The 21972-nt window shown below is 39.7% G+C and overlaps 1 pseudogene; it reads right to left on the reverse strand.

Moving 5' to 3' along the window:
* Positions 1 to 18954: 18954 nt before the first annotated feature.
* The window catches only part of LOC110159521 (class I histocompatibility antigen, F10 alpha chain-like), a 13892-nt pseudogene continuing 10874 nt past the window's right edge, over positions 18955 to 21972 (reverse strand).

Below are 21972 nucleotides of genomic sequence, written 5' to 3' on the forward strand. Positions count from 1 at the left end.
TACATGTAGAAAAGTAACCTTAGCAAATAAAACATGTATTGAGGTACTAGAAGAGGACTTCTGCTGCTTTTATTGGAACATTGTAGTTAAGCATGCAGGCCTTTTCCCAAATGGTTTAGGCTAAAATTCTGTTTTTAAAGATACACCTGATTTTCTTGGACTGTGACAAAATGAGATTACACATCACCATCACCATACAGTCCACTGTAATGTTCCATTAAAATTAGCTCATACCCAGAATTTCGATCCCAAATCCTACTAAGTATACTGACAAGTCTTGAATTTTCAATAGAATTTCCTTGTGCTTTTTAGCATTGTTAGGTTTCACAGGTTGACAATATAAATGGTATAACTTACATGACAATTTCCACATGTCAAATGAAAGCATATTTTGAGCTAAATTAAAGATGCACCATTTCTTGTATAGTGCCAAAATGAATGGGTATGTTCATAGATTGGGTTAAGTGATCTCCAGTCAATTGGGGGTCTTAGAAGTTGTCTATACAACAAACAAAAAGGAGTTTAAAGTCACATTTACCTAACTTTAATAACAATATAGTCTACTACTTTTAATACATTATAAGAATATAGTTTTTATATATGAAATATACCAAAAAAGTAAGGTGAAAAGTAACCTTGGGGAAAAGCGGAGCCCATAACTATCTGACCTGATATTAAGAACATTACTAAGTTTCCCCATATGGCTTTGTAAAGAATTATTAACCAATGCTGTTTTCTGCAAATTGTCGAGCCAACTAAACCATAAAGAGAGCAGTGATGAGTGAGAGACTTGTCATTGGTGATAACCCTCGGTGATCCATGATGCACAGAGTGCAGGTTGTGCAGAGTGAATGACCAAACATGCATAAAGTATCACCATAGTCCAGAATAGACAGAAAAGTTGCTTGCACTGTTTTTTTCTTAGCACTGAAAGAAAAGCAATGTTTGTGTCTAAAATAGAAACCAATCTTTTGAGTTTTTTAGCCCTTGTTACATTATTGGTTGCTACACCCCTCTTGTAATGTGTTAATGTGTTAATTAGGAATGGGCCAATAAACCATAATATCATTTATCATGATAAAAAACTGTAGACAATAATTGTTCATGGGACATTTCTATAATTGTGATAATCGCTAATAGAGATAAATGCCATTCTAACACCAGAATGGGTTGTTTAAATATCATTTAAATATGTAAATATAAGCTGTTTTAACGGTCAGCAACTTGAATAATTACTGTGATATAATCGTTAATTACATTTATTTTCACCTTAATAATTGCAACACCAAATTTGAATATGGCCTCATGCCGAGTGTTAATTGAACTCTTTATGTTCTCAACTCTGGTTTTGCTGGACTCTTAAGCTGTGAGCTCTGGTAGCACTGGTATTTAACACATTCTGTTTCTCTCCACAGATCCGTGCGGTCCTTGGCCCGGTGATCCATCAGGCGTCCAGACGTCCTGCACAGGAACTCGCCTCTCGCTCTACGTCCTCACACATAAACACACACACGCACATACACACACAAACATTACAAACTCCTACTTCCACGATGCCTTCTCCTACTCCTCAGTTCAGCTTTTCTGTGCTGCCTTCTTCTTTTGTTTTTAGTGACCCCGTGTTACCCCCTAGGCCTGCTGCTGCCGCCGGCGCTGCCCGCCACCGTATGCCCGCCGCTGCTGCTGTGCGCCCTGTGTCCGCTGCTGCTGCTCGCCGCCCTGTGCCCGCCGCTGCTGTGCGCCGCCCTGTGCCTGTCGCTGCTGTGCGCCCTGTGCCCGCTGCTGCCCACCGCCCTGTGCCTGCCGCTGCTGTGCGCCCTGTGCCCGCCGCTGCTGCTGCTGCGCACCCCAGGCCCGTCCCTGCTGCTGCCGCCAGGGGCCTTCAGGTAATCCCTCTCCCTGATGCTAGGCTTTCTGGTTTCAGGCGTCCACACTGTGCTCCTCAGTCTCGGAAGCGCCCCGCTTGTGCCGAGCCCGCTCGCCCTGCGAAGCTTCCGAAGGTTTCCTCCTCTTCTCCTGCCCCTGCCCCTCTTCTCCCGCTGGAGGAGTTGGATGCTGCCCGCCTGTTCCCTGGACCTAGGCCGGACTGGGTGGTGCAGATGGACGACTACCTGGAGGAGCGCAAGAAGGACTGGAAGGAGTGGAAAAGGTCAAGTGGGCCACAGAGGCCTTTTACTGCAGTAAGACACAAGTACTCCTTTTATTTTAAGAACTGATCCTTCTTCGGTTTATCTTTCAGTCACAGAAGAGGATCTGGAGTCTTGCAGCAAATGCAACAACAAAACAAAAAAAAAACATATTTTTATGTTGTAAATAGTTTGCCGTGTGTTTTAGTGTAAACACTTTTAGATAGGTTTTGTGTGGTGTGATTTTTATGTTGTAAATAGTTTGGTGTGTGTTTTGGTGTGAACATTTTTAGATAGGTTTTGTGTGGTGTGATTTTTATGTTGTAAATAGTTTGCCGTGTGTTTTAGTGTGAACATTTTTAGATAGGTTTTGTGTGGTGTTATTATTATGTTGTAAATAGTTTGTGTGAAAAAAATATAAAAATGACAAAAATGTTAGATACATTTAGAGAGAGAGAAAGGTTGTTCAATTTTTGCTGCAGCAAATTGTTGCAGTTTTCCAGCAACATTTTCACTGCACTTCTCTGTGGCCTCTGTGTGTCAGCCAAAGTTCTCAGTGCAGTTTAACAGACCGACTGGTCAGGTAGGGTCAGCAGATCTGTGTTAGGTAAGTTTTTATATTGATAGTATTAAATTATTGAAGCACAGTGCATTTATTTAGTCTGTTTTTCTTCCAGTGAGATGGAACTTTGCAGTGCAGAGTGTGGAGAGGAGGAATGGAGGAGGACGAGGCTTATATCCGTATTGTCATACAAAATACAGGTACACTGGACACAACTATGAACTGTATTTGTCCCTCCTCCAAGTATATTGTATATCTGTCTTTTTTTCATAGGCACAAAAATGGGAGACATGTCAAAGCAAAGAAGTCAGTGTGAAAAGAAACCAAGGGATTCAGTGGGACATACGTACTCACATAGCTCATGTTCCCAGAGTCTGCCTGGGTCCAGGCTGGGTCAGGAGGACTGCTGAGGTCTTGAGGTGGGGTCATCCAGTTCAAGAGACAAAGCACCATGGTCTGTGTGCTCCTACATACAGTATTTACTCTGTCAATGCCCTTTGCAGCAAGTAGTCAATTTTTTATATTTTTTTTTTTAGCTTTCAACACCAGCCAGATGTGATCCTGCAGAAAAAGAGGAGGAAGGGAAAAATGTCAGAGTGACAAAAACAATATACAGTACAGGTAAGTTTTTATATTAATAAGTATTGAATTATTGAAGAACTGTTTCATTTATTTGTCTGTTTTGCTTACAGTGAGATGGAATTTTACAGTGCAGACTGGAGAGGAGGAGTGGAGGACGAGGCTTATATTGTCATACAAAATACAGGTACACTGGAGACAACGATGAATTGTATTTGTCCCTCCTCCAACTACATTGAACATTTGTGTTTGTTTTTCATAGGGACAGAAATGGGGAACATGTCAAAGCAAAGAAGCCAATGTGAAAAGAAAAGAAGATCCTTACAGTTTGCCTGGCTCTTTTCTACATTTGGAGATTCAGAGAGAAATCAATGTACGCAAAGAGCCTTGTGTTCCCAGAGTCCACCCCGAGGTCCAGGCTGAGTCAGGAGGGCTGCTGAGGTACTGAGGTGGAACTGTCGTGTGTCCAGCATTAGAAAATCAGTTACCACACATGTTGTTTTGGCTCAGTGTTGCTCGGGGGGCTGTTACTCTGGGATACAGGGGACATCAGAGGCGTTTCCTGCAGGTTGATGGACAGCACACAGGTCGTCATGGAGAAGCATGGAACACACATAACAGTCGCACCTCAGGACCTCAGCAGCCCTCCTGACCCAGCCTGGACCTCAGGATGGACTCTGGGAACACGAGGCCTGATGTGAGCCTACATACAGTATTTGCTGTCTCTTAAAGCGCCCTGTGCAGTGTGGTGGATACCTCTGCCACCACTCCATAGTGTCAGTATTATTTAATTTTCATTATTATTTACATTAAGTTAATTACACTACACATAATTAAATTTTGTTATTTAGACTTATGTTCTAATTTAAGTGCACGCATTTTAGTTAATATAAGTCTAATTTACTTACACTTGGTCTTTTTGTTTTTTTGAGCACCGGACGGAGGACCCTGGGAGAGACCATCAGGACTCAGCAAAGGGGGGGAGCACTATTTAGTTTGTTTTACTAAGTTAATTTGTTTAGTTTGTGTTAAGGTCACATTATTATCACTTATTATTTTCTGTATTATAATTATTAGCTTTTTTTGTTTACTTTGATTAAGTTATTGGTTTAGTTAGTTAATTAGTGTAATTCCTCCCTCTTGTGTTTAGCTTTAGTTGGTCCTCAGGTATTTAAACACACCTGTTCCTTTTGTCTGGTTGGGTTTAGTTTTGTTCTGTTCAGTTTGATTTTGAGTTACCCCAGTTGGGCCCAGCTTTTTTGTTACTAATTTGCCTAATTTGAGCCCTTGTTAAATTATATCTTTTTTGGCTTTATTAAATTTTAACTTATTTTTATACCTTGTCTTTGCCTTTCTGTTTGGTCCACTACAGTTGGTGGCAGTGGCGGGACCATTCAGTTGGACAAGGGGTATTTTTTATTTTTTTTTTAATATTGTTTTTGGCACTACAAACCTCTGGGGGAAATTTTTTTTTTTAAAAAGGGAAAAGAAAAGAAAATGCCTATTGGAAGAGGAAGAGGAAGAGGTCGGATAAGTCCTGTAATCAGGAGGGAGCCAGGTGAACCAGAAGGTGAATTGCAAAATGGCAGTGACGAGGAGGGTGGAGCTGTTGGTGGAGAGAGTGAGACAAAGGAGCCAGGTGAGCCTACATTAGCCGACCTGGCAGACCTGCTAAGAACCCATATAGGTCACCAAAAAGCAAAGGAGGCCTACTGGGACAGGGAAGTTTCCAAGCAGGAAGAACAATTTAAGGAGCTTCAACAGCAGTTTAGTATGCTTAAAATGGAAACTCAAGCCCAAACTACAGCTAGACTGAGGCCTACACCACTGTTGAAGCCTGGACCTTCACACAGCCAACCAGGTGATCTTGGTCATGCTCCTTCATATTTTAACAATGCACCTAAGTTACAAAAGTTGAGTGAAGACGATGATATTGAACATTTCCTAATTACTTTTGAGAGAATTGCAATTGCCTGTAGATGGCCAAAAACAGATTGGGCTTTTCACTTAATACCATTGTTAACAGGTAAAGCAAGAAGTGCCTTTGTTCATATGGATGTAGATTTGTCTATGAACTATGATGATATAAAGGTTGCAATTTTACAGAAGTATGACATTAATAGTGAAACCTACAGGCAAAGATTCCGCTCTCTTCATGTGGAGCCTGAAGAAACTCCAAAAGAGCTTTACATAAGATTGAAGGAGCTGTATGGTAAATGGGTGCAACCAAGGGGTAAAACAGTGGACCAAATTAATGAAAATATCATCCTTGAGCAGTATTTGAGGATGTTATCAACAGAACTACAGGTGTGGATAAAGGAGCATGACCCAAAGACTGCTGAGGAGGCTGCCTCACTGGCTGCCCTGTTCGTAGCTGCTAGGAGGAAGAACCAGTCCTGGGTTTACAAAAATTGGAAGGATGAACGCTTTCAACCGCACAATCAACCTCCAATCCAAGAGTTTCCAAGTGTGGGTAAGCCCCCCGCAAGGGAAAAATCACACACATCAAAATTCAATGGTAGAAAACCAATCTGCTATTTATGTGGACAAGAGGGTCATATTAAACCAGTGTGCCCGCAAAATCCTGTTAAGTTGTCCCAGATGTGCTTTGTGCCCAGGGAAGAACTGCAGAGGGCAGCGGTAAAGCAGGCATTAAAGGAGACACCTGTGGAGCTCAATGGACATCCGCTCAAAGCACTGATCGATACAGGAAGTACACAGACCCTGGTTCAGCGCAGGTATGTGTCACCTCAGTCTGTCTGCAGCAGTGAGACCGTTCTAATCTGCTGTGTCCATGGTGATGAAAAGAAATATCCTACAGCTGATATCTATATCACCGTAAAAGGACAGACTTACCTGCTCAGTGTTTGGGTAGTGGATAACCTGCCGTTCCCGGTCATTTTGGGCAGTGATTTACCTGTGTTAATTGACCTGCTACAATCTACTCAAATGTGCAATGTAGCCCTCACCCGGGCCCAGGCAAAGCAATCAAAGGACATTATTTCAGACCTTAGCACTCTGCCTTTCTATAATGTTGAGTTTTCTACAGAACAAACTACTAAAGAGCGCAAATCCAGGAGACAGCGGAGAATGGAGAAGTTCCAAGGCACCGTGGTGGCTACTCCTGACACACCAGAGCTTGAGGTACAGCGAGATTTCCAAATACCTGGTAATATTATAGAGCTGCAGCACCAGGATGTAAAGCTTGCCAAGTACTTTCAGCATGCTAAAACCAATAACAATGATTTCTGCGTTCAAAATGGCATACTCTACAGACAACGGGTTAACAAAACAGCTCATAGTACCGGAATCAGTCAGAGAAACTGTTTTAAAATTGGGCCACGCTATTCCCTGGGCTGGCCACCTGGGGAAGCATAAGACCTTTGCCCGCATAAAACGCAGTTTTTTCTGGCCTGGCTTGCGTAAAGATGTTTTACAGTTTTGCAGGAGCTGCCCAGAATGTCAGAAAACATCATCCAGACTTCCCAAAAAAGCTCCGCTCCACCCTCTACCAATTGTGAGTACACCATTTCAGCGCTTGGGCATGGACATTGTTGGACCTGTGGAGAAAAGTAAATCGGGTAACCGCTTCATGCTAGTGCTAATGGACTATGCAACAAAATATCCAGAGGTTTTTCCCTTAAAAACTGTCAAAGCAAAAATGGTAGCCTTCTGTTTAGTGCAATTTTTCTCAAGAGTGGGGTTTCTTCAGGAGATACTCACAGACCAGGGTACCAATTTTATGTCAAAACTTCTCAAAGATGTGTACCAGTTGTTGGGTATCAAAGGACTGAGAACAACACCATATCATCCAGAAACGGATGGATTAACTGAAAGGTTTAACCAAACACTTAAACAGATGCTACGGAAATTTGTAAATGTAACCGGCTCAGACTGGGATCAATGGCTCCCATACATCTTGTTTGCATATAGAGAGGTTCCCCAGTCCTCTACAGGGTTTTCTCCTTTTGAGCTACTGTTTGGTCATGAAGTGAGGGGACCCCTGACAATCCTAAAGGAACTGTGGGAGGGGAGGGAACTAAACAAAGAACCTGTGAATGTTGTTTCCTATGTGCTCCAGATGCGGGAGAGGCTGGAGAAGATGACCACTCTTGCCCAGGAGCACATGAGGACCTCCCAGCACAAACAAAAGGCCTGGTATGACGCTGCGTCCAGAGAGCGGGGATTTGTGCCTGGTCAGAAGGTCCTGGTAATGCTTGCCGTCGGAGGATAGCAAGCTGCTGGCAAAGTGGCAGGGCCCCTATGAGGTAATGGAGAAATTGGGACCAACAACCTATAAAATTTCTGTTCCAGATCAAGCCGCTCTTCCCGGGTTCTCCATGTAAACCTGTTAAAGGAATGGGTCTCCAGACCTGAAGACCAACAAGCCTCCTTTTACATAAAAAATGTAGAGGATGAGGACCTGGAGGAGCAGTATCTGCCTGTCCCGGCAACTTCAGTACCCAGTCTTGACCACCTGACAGAAAATCAAAGGTCTGAGGTGAGGGATATCTGTTCATCTGAGGTGTTCCAGGAAAACCCAGGCTATACCACTGTAATACACATGACATTGCCCTTGAAGAGATGCAGCAGTAAAACGAATGAGTTACCGCATACCAGAGAGACTCCTTGAACCCTTAAAAGGGAAATTGAACTAATGCTGTCTCTTGGCATTATTGAGGTGTCACAGAGCGAGTGGTGCAATCCAATTGTACTCGTCCCCAAAAAAGATGGCACAATTAGGTTTTGTATTGACTTTCGCTACTTAAACTCAATATCCAAGTTTGATTCCTATCCAACACCCCGTATTGATGAACTAATAGAGAAACTGGGGAAGGCCAAATATCTCACTACCATTGATCTGTCCAAAGGCTATTGGCAGGTCCCGCGCTCCTCCAGGTCCAGAGAGCTGACAGCCTTCAGGACGCCATGGGGTCTCTACAACTTCCGGGTGATGCCGTTTGGGACTTCATGGGGCTCCTGCCACTTTTCAACGCCTTATGGACTATCGCACTTTGCAGCAGCATATCTGGATGACATCATTATTTACAGCCACAGCTGGGAAGAACATCTACAACATCTAAAAGCTGTCTTTGAGTGTCTCCAGAATGCAGGACTAACAGTAAATCCAGCCAAGTGTGCCATTCCCAAAAAAGAAACTCAATATCTGGGGTTTGTCATTGGAGGAGGAGTGGTGAAGCCACAAGTTCAGAAAGTGGAGGCCATCCAGTCCTGTCCCCTCCCACAGACAAGAACACAACTCCGGTCCTTCCTGGGAATGTCAGGTTGGTACCATACGTTTATACCTAACTATTCTGCCAGAGCTTCTTTGCTTACAGACATGACCAGTCTCAGAGGCCCAAACAAACTGTTGTGGTCGGAGGAAGCCAAAGAGGCATTTAAAGACATCCAGCAGGCTCTGAGTAAAGACCCTGTGCTCCACTGTCCTGACTTCCAGCAGGAGTTTGTGCTACAGACGGATGCATCAGACAAGGGGCTTGGTGCTGTGCTGCTTCAGGGGCCCCCACAAGATCGCCATCCCATTGCCTTCATCAGTCGCAAACTCTTCCCCAGAGAAACTCGCTATTCCACCATTGAGAAGGAATGCCTGGCAATTAAATGGGCTCTTGATTCACTACGCTATTACCTCCTGGGAAGACAGTTTGTCCTTGAAACTGACAACAAAGCACTCAAATGGCTGGAGAGGATGAAGGACACAAACAGCAGAATAACCCGCTGGTACCTGGCCATGCAACCCTACAAGTTCGAGGTGCAGCACATCCCGGCAAGCAGAATGCCATTGCTGACTACTTGTCCCGCTGTGCGAGTGAGCCTTCAGAGGAGGGGAGTGTGTGTGGATACCTCTGCCACCACTCCATAGTGTCAGTATTATTTTTTTCATTATTATTTACATAAAGTTAATTACACTACACATAATTTAATTCCGTTATTTAGACTTATGTTCTAATTTGAGTGCACGCATTTTAGTTAATATAAGTCTAATTTACTTACACTTGTTCTTTTTGTTTTTTTCTTTTAGTTTGTTTTACTAAGTTAATTTGTTTAGTTTGTGTTAATAATGTGACCTTATCACTTATTATTTTCTGTATTATAATTATTTGCTTTTTTGTTTACTTTGATTAAGTTATTGGTTTAGTTAGTTAATTAGTGTAATTCCTCCCTCTTGTGTTTAGCTTTAGTTGGTCCTCAGGTATTTAAACACACCTGTTCCTTTGTCTGGTTGGTGTTATGGCGCAACAATGGAGGGACCCAAAAATGGACTTCAGACCGGTTAAAAAATGGAAAAGGAGAATTTATTTTACAAAATGAGGGCAGAAAAGAGGGCAGAAGCAGGGCTTNGCACAGTTGATTTATTTATTATTATCTAGTCATTTATCAAACTTTTTAAATAATTTTCAGATTATATCCTTTTAGACACAGTTAAGATGGAATTTAAGTGTGTTTAAATTTTGACCAGTGGGACCAGTGAGAACCCCAATGAGACACGAGGGGGTGGGCAATGTATCCTCAAAAAAAAGAAATGCTCAATTAGAATATTTGATTATATTGTTAAAAATGTCTGATTAAAAAGTGTCAAACAACTGAAGCCATGTGCTCACTGTGCTGATAGAAATCCATAAATAAGTTGAATGAAACTTCGTGTGTAGAGATCCAGAGTAATTCACTACTTTTGTTTTCATTGACAGTCCCGCTCATTTTCACTAGAGGCCTTTGTCAAGTGAAAAGCCCAGCCCCTCTGCTCTGCGTCTTCATGTCCATCCTAACCCCATTCACCTTCCTCTCCTTCCCCTTTATCATTTATTTTAGCTAGCAGGAGAATGTGGCAAAACGCAGGTAAACAGTCCTGCCACGTATTTAATTGAGGCCCAACCAAACAGAACACAAAGGAAAAACACACAGACTTACCACTAGGAAATCCACTGGACAATGAAACTTTTAAGTCTTTAAACGACTAAAAAACTGTTAAGGCCTGGGACCCGATAGTGTCAATATGATCTGACATGAAGTAAAATGAATGTTTTGTTGAACTTAAGTAACGAATGAGAAGTCTTAGTTATATTGTTGATTATTTATTATATTGATCACTCGGGTTTTCAAGTTGGACCTGATTCATCAATTAAGACTTACAGGCCTAATAGTACCAACCCAATGTTTAAAGACACATTATGGGACATTTAAAACATGCAAGAACATGATGTGATTATAGTTATTATAAAAGAAAATATATATTTAAAACTGAAATAACTGAACCAGTTTATTGTTGTAATGCTCTTTAAGTCAGTGTATTAGAATATTGTCAAACTGAGTTTACCTTTCCTCCAAATCGCACAAACTTCTTCAGATTTTCAACACACACGTGGGTCAGTTCATGTTTCACTCGAGCCGCTGCTCCAATCCTCTCCCATTTCAGTTTAGTGGGGAAGGCCTGTGGTTTAGCAGCGACCCATGTGTCTGTCTTCCAGTCCAAAGCAATAAAGTCTTGTCCATCAAACGCAGTCTGATAATATCCACTGATCTCATCAGTCTCATCGTCCCATTCACAACCAGACATCATCTGCCAAAGATGGAGTCCTGAAACAGAAACACTGTCAGAGCTGCACTTTGACATTTCCATCATGGACATTAGAGTTAAAATATACGACTTATTTATTTTATTACAAAACTAATTTAATTTAATTTAATTGTTGTTTTGTTTTCATGATTAGATTTTCTAATGATCCAGAATTAAACTAAAATAATTAAATAAACCTACAGTGTGAGGATTAAATAATATTTCTGCACTTCTTTTCTTTTAACATTAGTTTATTAAGATCAGTAATGCAAATAAACATTTTGAACAATCCTTGACAAAGGGTTATTATATTAGTTTATTATTCAGGTACATAGTCACTGGAGTCCATCGTTCTAAGAATAAGTCCATTTTCATCTGACGTTTGGCTGTCAGCTGTTCCATGATATAGACTTGTTTTAGTCTCTGTGTCCATTCTTTCCTTGTTGGAAGGGAGGGTTTCCTCCAGTTAACAGTTATCATTTTTTGTGCAATCATCAAAAGAATACAAAGAACATATTGTTGATATTTTACACAAACACAATCTGACAAACTCCTAATACATATAGCAGCAGATCCACAGGGAGTTCACAAGACAGTATCTTTTCTATTTCTATTTTAATGTCCTGTCAATAATCACTAAGAACTGGGCAATCCCAGAAGATATGCGAGTGATCCGCCACCATGCCACAATTTCTCCAACATAATGGAGGCATGGTTTTATCTATAATATCTCATTTTTGTCTTCCAATCAAATTCCTTCCATAGATTACTGTTGACACCTTTGTGGCTGCTCACACACACATTCCTCCATGTTTTATCCTCAATAATTACATTTAACTCCAATTCCCATTTATCTCTGATATCCAGTGTATGTTCTCCCACATCTCCCATCAACATCTTTTATGTTAATGACACATGTTTCTTGGTCGGCAAATGTTTTTCTTGTATTGTTATAAAGTGTTGCTTGATACCTGTAGGTTCTGCTTCAATATGTTTTTCCATTCAACATGACTTTGAATGTAGAGCCTTATTTGTAAATAACGAAAATGATCTATTGAGGGTAAAGAAAACTGTTTTTGTATTTGAGTTAAGGAAGGATTTTAGGTTATTGCCCTCAAAAAGCTGATAAACAATTCTTAGGCCACTACTCATACACGTTTTGAACCCACTGTCCCACATAGACGGTTGGAAGTCTATGTTCCCAGCTATCGGCGTGGCTCTTGTAAGACAAGTTGTACCACCAAGTTTTTTTCTCACACAGTTCCATATACGCAAAGTGTGTTTAGTCCACACATTTTTCAGCTTAAGTTTTTTCCAGAGTGTTTCACTTTGAAATGGCAACACAGACAAGCCAACTCCCGGTTTACTGTAGAGTTTTGTTCTATTTGGACCCAGCCCACCTCCCAGTAGTTATAAATCCACTGTGTGATAGCAGTCAGTTGAGCTGCCCAGTAGTAGTATTTAAAATATGGGAGAGAGACTCCACCTCAGTCCTTTGGAGAACACAACAGTTTTAGCCTGATTCTCAGCCTTTTATTTTGCCATACAAATTTAGAAAACATTTTGCCTAACTGGGTAAATGTGGACATGGGGACCCATACAGGTAAAGACTGAAGTAGATATAGAAGCCTTGGCAGAACATTAATTTTGATTGTCTCAATTCTACCAAACAGAGACAGCGGCAGCACCTCCCACCTTAGTAAGTCTGCTTTAATTTGGGTAATCAGTTTATTGTAATTTGATTTGAACAGTTGAAGTAGGTTGGGTGGAAGTGTGATCCTCAAATACTTAAAGGGATAGTTCAGGTTTTTTGACATGAATCTGTATGGCATTCGGGGGGAGCACGAACGCTGCTCACAGGATGAGCAGTGTCGTGCCCCCCGAAGGCGTCGGTGAGCGAGATACTGGGCCGTTTTCTATAGTGCTGACGAAAGTTGGTTTTTTTTTTTTTTTATTGAATAGGGACAGTGCATATTAATGTACATCTACCACTGCAGTGTAAATATGACAGATTATAGCAAGACTGCTCTTCCATCTGTAGTACTAGGCAGGTAACACAACAAATTAAACAAAGCAAAAAAGTAACAAATCTATACTAAAAGTGTCCACAATTGTTTTTTTCTTTAGCCACTCTTTAAGGAGGACTGAAGGTGGCAAGATTGGAGTTTCTCTTATGATATGGAGACGTTGGCTGGGGACAGTATAATAAAGTGCTTTCTTTCTCAAAACAATATGTGTTCAAAGAGTGATACATGCATCACAAACATCGTCGCTAAAAAAGTCAGACCTCATAATCGTTGGCCTTATTTTCTTTCGCTCGTTCACTGTGGATCGCCCAGTATCAGAGGCTCACCGACGCTGTTGGGGGTAAGTCAGTGTGGATGCATGACACTGCTCACGGGGATGTCATACAGATTTATGTCAAAAATCCCAAACTATCCCTTTAAAACCTTGATCATTACGGTTAAAAGATGCAAGTTGTGTTGGCCATGTTCCGGATAACATCATGGCTTCAGACTTACTCTCATTGATTTTAAATCAAGAGATAGAGCCATAATCATCTAGGCATTTCAACAATGCAGGGATGGACACTAATGGGTCCTCCAAATACAACAGCACATTGTCCGCAAATAAAGCAATTTTGTGCTGAGTTCCCCTCTCATCTCTTATACCATAAATGTGGGGCTCTGTCTCACTGCCTCTGCAAATGGTTCAATACTCAGGGCAAAGACAGGATTCAGCCCATTGCCCTGCCTCATTCCTCTACCCAGATAAAAACATTCTGAACAATATCCATTTACTCTTACTCTCGATTTTGGATTTTTATAAAGCAGCATGACCCAATCCCCAAATTTGGCCCCAAATCCCATATTTTGCAGTACGTGTTTCAGGTATAGCCAGTCTGCTCAATCGAATGCCTTCTCATCATCTAAGCTGAGAATCATTGATGTTTTCTTGAAATGGCAAATGATTATAGGTTTAGAGTCCTCCTAATGTTGTCTGAACCATAACGACCATTGATAAAACCAGTCTGATCTGGCCTTACCAATCTTCTGATATATTTTTGAATTCTTTTGGCCAGGATACTAGTTAAATTTTTAAATCAACACATAAAAGACTTAGATGGTCGAATCCTGACAAATGTGGGGTCTTATATCTTTTTTATCACTGTTATTAAAGCTCTGACCAGAAGGTAGGCGGGCTTACTGTCTGACACTAGTTATATGTTTTGTGAGCACTGATGAGAGCTCATTAATAAAACTAATAATATTCGCGAGGAACCATCCCTAAGGTGATTTGTTATTTTTCGTTTAAGAATAGTTTCTCTAACTTCTTCTCTTTTGATGGGCCTTCCCTACCCAACGTCCTCTGTAAAGTTTTGTTGATATGTGAACAATTAAGCAGAAGTGAGAAATCTTGGCTCTCTGCCATTTTCCAGATCTGTCTCAATATTGTAATGTGGTAAATTTAGAGCACATAGAGAGAAAGCTTTTATTGTCATTATACAGCTCAAAATTTTACAGTATGAAATTCAAGACCTGCCGTTAAGTGCTAAAAAGAAATTTAAACACAAAATGCAGTATTTTATTGAGAATCATTAACAGATTGAAAATTGAATAACTTTTTTCTTACATTATTGAAAATAACTCCGAGAAGAAGTTTCAAATGTGAGATTTTTACCTCCCACTCAGTGTTTCACCTTAAATAGGACTTCTCATAAGTCAAATACTTTACATTAACAGGCAGAGATCGAGTTAGACTAAACCTACTCCCTTCTTATCTTTTCTGACTTGTTTCCTGACTCTCCTCAAAATCTGCATCATTAATTCAACAACAGAGAATAAAAGTGAAAACAAGACAAACCTTCAGCGGTTCAGTCTTCTCACAGTTCACATTTCCTTTTTTGTGCTTGTTCATTATATAATGCATCTGAGTGCCCTCCCCAACACTGTGGATCTTCTTCTGTCACTCTGTTCAGCCACTCCCTGTTGGGCTCCTCTCTATCCTGTCGTTAAACAGTCATAATAAGTGACCTGAGTCCATTCACACATCTGCACTGACAAATGGGAAGTTTGGGACTTGAGTGGGTTGTCTGAAACCCGATGTAACTGTGAATCACTGTGAAAAACAGGATTTATTATTACATGTTGTAAATTTCTTCATTCTTACCCAAATCATCCAAACAGAACGTAGATTTAAAATCTCCATAGTAACCTCAGCAGTAGTGGTATCTTTTACAGTATATAATGTTACTGCAAAAAACAAATCTTCACCAACATTGCATTCCCTTCGTCTGAATTACATCTGGATGCTCAGTATTAATTTTTATTATTAATTGCAATTTTCTAATAAATTCCTGTTCTTTCTTAATGAATACTAAGCTACAACTATTTAAAGGTTCTATATTACAAAAACAGGACTCTTGTGAGCTTTAAGACATGTAAAATGTAGTTACCTCCTCAAAAACGACCTGAGTTGTGTTTCATGTTTCTTTATTGTAAATCACATTTATTCGGCTTTCCACCTTGTGGTCCGCCAAGTTCAGTAGCACAGGCATTCAGGGTTGAAATGATCTGCAATGATTCTAGGAAGATGTATGGAGTTAAAAAAACACAATGGACACTTCCTGTATAACACAATGACATGTAGTTAATGACAGCATAACACATGCAGGGTTTGTGTGTTAAACATGAAACAAAACAACTCCAGGTCGTTTGGAGAGGAAACTCATTATGACATAATCAGAAACAGTGAAATATGAGCCATTTATACCAAAACAGAATTCATTCATCAGCGTCATGTGTCGCTGGTAAATAATCAAAACCACACTTTCACGATACAGTACTCTTCACCTGGATAGAAATACTTTAGTTATCTATATTAAATATTAATCTGCAACTGAACTGAAACTATTGTAATAATGTTTTCTTCTTCTCAAAACTGGTCTATCTCTGAGTCACACCAACAAACCAACTACCATTGACATGGCCTCCATTCCGAGTGTCCCATGAAATGATCACAGCACAAATGTTCATGGTGAACACAGCTGCAAAGCTCTTCACACAGTACAGAGGTTCCTCTGGAATAATGGGGGCTTCAAACTGACACAGACTTTATAGAAAAATAATTAAATTTTTGTTGAAAGTCCAACCCTTTTCATCTTCGACATCAATTCAGAGGAAAAACGGCACGAGTTCCAGTAGATCTGACTCACAGGTTTGTAGAAGGTGAACATATTGAAAATAAAACTAATGCCAGAGAAGTACTCGATTTTGTTACTTCAAAAGTACAGATACTGGAACAAATAATACTCAAGTAAAAGTATCAGAGGAAAAAGTCTACTTAAGTAAAAGTAACTCCATTTAAAATGTACTTAAAGGAAGTTAAAGTATTTCATGCAGAGTTTGTTCTAATCACTGTTCAAATGTAGTGATTTTGATACAGATTTGTGCTGAATTTAGTTTTTTATTTGTTTTTTGGTTGTTATAATTTTTGTTTCCTTAGAATAAATGTTAAACATAAACCCTCAGGATTTTTCAGCAGGTCTCAAACAAATAATAAAAAAGAATATACTTTCAGTCCAGATTCAAAAATGTAGTGGAGCAGAAAGTACAGATACCTGCTCTCAAATGTAGTCAAGTAAAAGAAAAAGGATCCACATTAAAATCTACGTAAGTAAAGTACAAATATCAAAATTTTTACTTAAGTACAGTACTTTACTCTTTTTACTTTGTTATGTTCCCCCACTGACAAAAACAAATGTTAACGCTACATTACAATTAGACTTTAGGAGTTTGATTTATTCTAACAATATTATAGCAGTAGTAATATTAGTAGTCCTGGTTTAGACCTAGTTTAAACTGGTTCAGTCCTAATTTAGACCTGGTTTAGTCCTGATTTAGATCGGGATTAGTTCTAATTTATTCCTGGTTTATTCCTGGTTTAGACCTGGTTTAAACTGGTTAAAGTCCTGATTTGGACCTAATTAAGACCTGATTTAGACCTGGTTTAGTCCTGGTTTAGTCCTGGTTTAAACTGGTTTAGTCCTGGTTTAGACCTGGTTTATTCCTGGTTATTCTCTAGTCTAGTTCTGCTAATTGTAAAGTCAGTATAGATGATTGGAATAGCAAAGTAAAGTAGTCACTGGTGGCTGAAACACAATTTATAATTCTTTAAATGTTCTGCTTCTGTTTGTGATTTTACATTTGATTTGAACGGACGCTAATATTTACTGACTTTGCACTTTTGTCACATGGATGAACACAAACTCCTCTTATTCCTGCTGACTCACTTATTTAAGAGAGAGTTGTCTGGTTGGCTTCATACAACAGTAAGTTTGTCCAAATTCAGATTACACTGTTGCTATGGTGATCCTTATGTCATTTGTTATACGTTTATGTCACATTTTTTAACTGAGTAGTCAAAAAAATCTAAGTCACTATCAGTCTGGTCTTGCTGAAAATTCAAAGAGTCTAAATCTACACAGTTAAGGTTCCAATTAGCTCAGATTCTTAAAGAAATTGGCAACGGCGACTCCTTCTAAAGTAAAAAGAAAAACTCCCAGCACAATAAGAGACAATAGGGAAAAGAATAAAATGTATTTCAACGTTGTTTTTAGATTTCCAACCCAATTGTTGACTTGAACAAGTGTTATTAAATGACAATGACCCATGACCCTAACCACAGTGTCACCCTAACCACAGCGACACCCTAACCAGTGTCACCCTAACCCTAACCACAGTGTCACCCTACACCCTAAAACCACAGTGTACCACCACAGCGTCACCCAACACAGCGGTCACCCTAACCACAGTGTCACCCTAACCACGAACCACAGTGTCACCCTAACCACTACCCTAACACAGTGTCACCCTAACCCTAACACCCTAACCCTAACCACAGTGTCCACCCTACACCACCTAACCCTAACACACCCTCACCTAAACACAGTGTCACCCGAACCACACACACGTACCTAACCACAAGCGTTCCCTAACCCTAACCACAGTGTCACCCTAACCCTAACCACAGTGTCACCCTAACCAACTAACCCCAGCGTCACCCTAACCACAGCGTCACCCTAACCACAGTGTACCCTACCCACACGTCACCCAACCCCTAACCACAGTGCGCCTAACCACAGCGTTACCCTAACCCTAACCACAGTGTCACCCTAACCACAGCGTTACCCTAACCCTAACCACAGTGTCACCCTAACCACAGCATCAGCGAAGTTGAAAATCAATAAGAAAAAAACAAAAATTTAAATCAGCCAGTTAAATTACTTCAGCAGTTTCAATAATCAATTTCAATATTGTCCATGTTTTGTTTAATTCCACTTGTTCACTCTGTCCATTTCACTTGAACATGCTCTGTGTCCCTTATTATTGTTCAGTTACTTAGTAATTTTTGTTAAGTTAAAAAGCCCAGCCCCTCTTCTCCTCGTCTTCACCCCTGAGCCCATTCACTTCTCCTCTCCTTCCCCTTTCTATAACTTTATTAGTTTATTCCCAGTGTGGCCAGTAGATGGCAGCAGAAAATCCAGGTGAGCCGATGTGTCTCTGCTCATTGAACTCGGCCCAGGTGAATAGACACAAACCAAACCAGGAATGTGAAGGAAAACCCAGATACACTACCGCTGAGCAGATTTATATGTAAAGTTAGTTTTTCAGTACAGTTAAAAGAGTAAAATAGTGTTAAAACTCATGTAAAAATAATCTGTCTTAATTTATATTAAAATGAATATTCTATTTAATTTAAGTAAGTACAATGAGAAGCCTTAATTAGATTTTAATGTAATTGGCTGATTTATTTTTTGAAATATCCCAATTTAATTTATTCAGTTACAGTTGGTTTTACAGTTCAAAGATACCTAGAAAAACAGACATTCTCACTGTGAGCAGGGTTGCCTCTCCACAGATCTGACCTGTAACATGGTCTGGTTTGGTCTCCTTGAAGATAGAAAAGTTTAATGCCATACCGTGAAACATTCCAGACAAAGCAATAACATCTCCATGGAGGAAAGTGTTTGACGGAGTCTCCAATAGAAAAGTAAAAGCATCACTTCATTTTGCTCTCAAATCTATAGTGGAAATAATAAAACTGAAAACATGTTCAGAACTAGAACATTTTATTGAGAAAAAAACCCAAAAAATGACAGAATGGCTCAAACATGCATCTGTAGTTCAGCTTCATCAAATAGAAAATACATTTAAGTCATATCTGTCCAAACAAGTTCCTCCTGCTTTCACAATAATCCCACAGAAACAGTAAAGTGTCACAAATAAACACATCTTTACTGTCTTTTCAACACTATTTACACAAGTGGAAATACTAATATGACACACAAATACTGCAGACACGTTTAGTTGTGAAGAGTCATGAAAACCAGGTCAGAATCCATCTACAGTTTGAACATGAAACACATGAAAATATTTTGTCAGTAAATGTCAGTAATACACGACAAGAGCTGCATGATTTACTTTGTTTAAATGTGCACACTGGAACTTTTGTGGTAGGGGTCACCTGCTTGTCTCCATGGAGATGTCATTGCTTTGGCTGCAAAGTTCCACAGTACGGCATTACAGTAAACATATCTGTCTAACACTGATTTAATTATGAGCAATTTTGATACTAAAACGTTCCATGAAAAAGATCTGACCTGAAACTTGGCCCAGTGAAATTCAAGTTTAATGCCATACTGCGGAACTTCCTAGACAAAGCAATAACATCTCTATGGAGACAAGAATGTGGCAGAAGCTCCAGCAGAAAAGTTACACCGAGCAATTTTGTTCTGGATTCATTTTATTTTCTTATATTTCAAACTTTTGGAGAACTTCATTCCTCATTAAGTGTGTAAAAAATAATAATAATTTGGGAAAAGAAAACTATTTATAATGTGAATTTGCACTGCCGAGGACACAGCTCCATCCTTGTCCTATGTCCTATGTCATCAGAGGTATAATACTCCCTACAACAGAAGCATAGCCAGGTTTGAATGGAAATACCACAGTGTGTTGATCTTTCAAGTGTCTATTTGAAATCAACTTTGCCTGAGTTTCACATTCATCCACAGGAAATTGAATGATGATGAAAAAGTGGTGCTGTCTCTGGTCCTGACCAAAAGACTTCAGATGGCATCAAAACCTCTTACAATCCCAAGGAGTCCATTTGAGAGACAGTCAGGTAAGAAACAGTTCCACATGATACACATTATATAAGAACTATAAGACATTATTGTTTTTATGAAATCTTCTGTACAAGACGATTCCAACGACGACAACAGCAGCCACACCAACACCTGACACCACAGCAGCGATGATGAGCACGTGCTTCTTCTCTGGAAAACAAAAATATCATTTATAAACCAATAAAAAAGAAAGTAATACAATTTTAGGTTTAGATTTTAGGAGGAAAATACTAATTCAAAACATATTGTTCCTACAAAGAACAGAAAAGTTCATTTCAAGTTTGTTTCTTAGGTATTATAAAACAGTTGTTTAGTGAAAAGAAGTTTTTATGTCAGATGCCCTTTCTCTCCACAAACTGTGACATGAGTTGGTAAAGAAAGTGAACCATACTAGTTTGTTAAATTTGTAAAATATTGTAATTAATTTAATCCTTCATGTTTAGTGTAAAAGTTCACAGTGTAAATTCTCTGGTGGAGCATTGTTTCCATGGATATTATTGCTTTGCCCGGAATGTTCCACAGTATGACATTTATCTGTCTCCATGGAGGCGAGCAGACCCATGTGCAGACAAAACTGACTGGGGGTGCATTTGAGTTTCAAAGGGTGCAATCATGATAATATAAAGTATAAATATAAATAAAGTGGCATTATTTTAGGCACGTGAAATGAGGGTGCAAACATTTTTTACATTTTTGCAATGCGCTCTTTTGCACTCCTGTAGAGCGGGCCTGCAAAAAAGTGACCGTACCAGTCAAAGCTACAGGTCAGTTCTGTGGAGAGATGAGTGCCCTCACAGTTAGAATCATAGACTTTATATATAAACTGACATTGTTAATCCGCCAGCTGCCGCATTCCAAATAGGAAGTGAGCAGATGTGCACTTCTGGCTCCTTCGAAGACCGTCGCCCCTCTCTCTGTAACTGCTGCTGTCAGGCTCATCATTTCAGTTTAAAAATGTTCATATTAACCCTCTCTACATGATCCTGTTGTTTTCTTTATTTTGTCCATAAATGAAGATATAAACAATAATAAACTGTTTTTTAATTATTTGCATAAGCACTAAAAAAAACTGTTTGCTCCTAGTGCGCTGATGCTCTTCTGTCTTCTGTTGGACTTACTCCACGAGGATCCTGGCTACAGTTTTATTACAATTGTTTATTTGTTACTTGAATTTTGCTCTTCAACTTCAAAGGCTTTTCAAGCTCTTCTAAATGTCATTGATATGAATATGACAATAAATGTTGTACCAAATGATGGTCAAAGTATTTTATAATGTCAGTCTTGTTATTATGTATAATATCATAATATCGTGAGCCTTCCCACCATCTCATGAACTTTCCCATTATATTGCAATAAATATCGTACCGTGAGGTTCATAGCGTGACAATATCGTATCATGAGACTTCGATATTTTTACGCCCTTAATAAAAAGACAAATCAGACGCCTTCTTTTGCCAGTGGTGCAAACCAGTGGTGCAGGTGAGAAGTAACATTACTTTCAACAGCCTCACTCTGGATTGGCTCTTTAGTTGCTATGATACTTCAGGTTGGAATTCCAAATATGGAACTTGACCCCAAAATCATTCCTCTAACTTCCAGCCTCAATGAGCTTCATTTGACTGGAGCTGAACGCTAAGGGTGACGTCACGTCCACTTCTTTATACAGTTTATGATTATGTATGTTTCTTAAGGCATTATTTCCCAAAGACTGGGTCGTGACCCTAACGTGGGTCGCAAGAGATTTTTTTTTACGTTGCCTTGTCATGATCTGCATGTAGATCTGTGATATACAGTTCTGACACTGATATGAGAGTAGTGCTCTCCTGCTGCACCCAGACTGGAACACACTACAAAAACACAGACAGGCCCACCTATGTCATTAGAAATGTTGAAATGTTAAGACATGTTTTGTATCATTTCTAATCTTTATGTAAAGTTTTTT

This window comes from Boleophthalmus pectinirostris, unplaced genomic scaffold, assembly GCF_026225935.1.
Source record: "Boleophthalmus pectinirostris isolate CB_2022bp ecotype Guang Dong unplaced genomic scaffold, ASM2622593v1 HiC_scaffold_4, whole genome shotgun sequence".
NCBI classification, from domain to species: domain Eukaryota; kingdom Metazoa; phylum Chordata; class Actinopteri; order Gobiiformes; family Gobiidae; genus Boleophthalmus; species Boleophthalmus pectinirostris.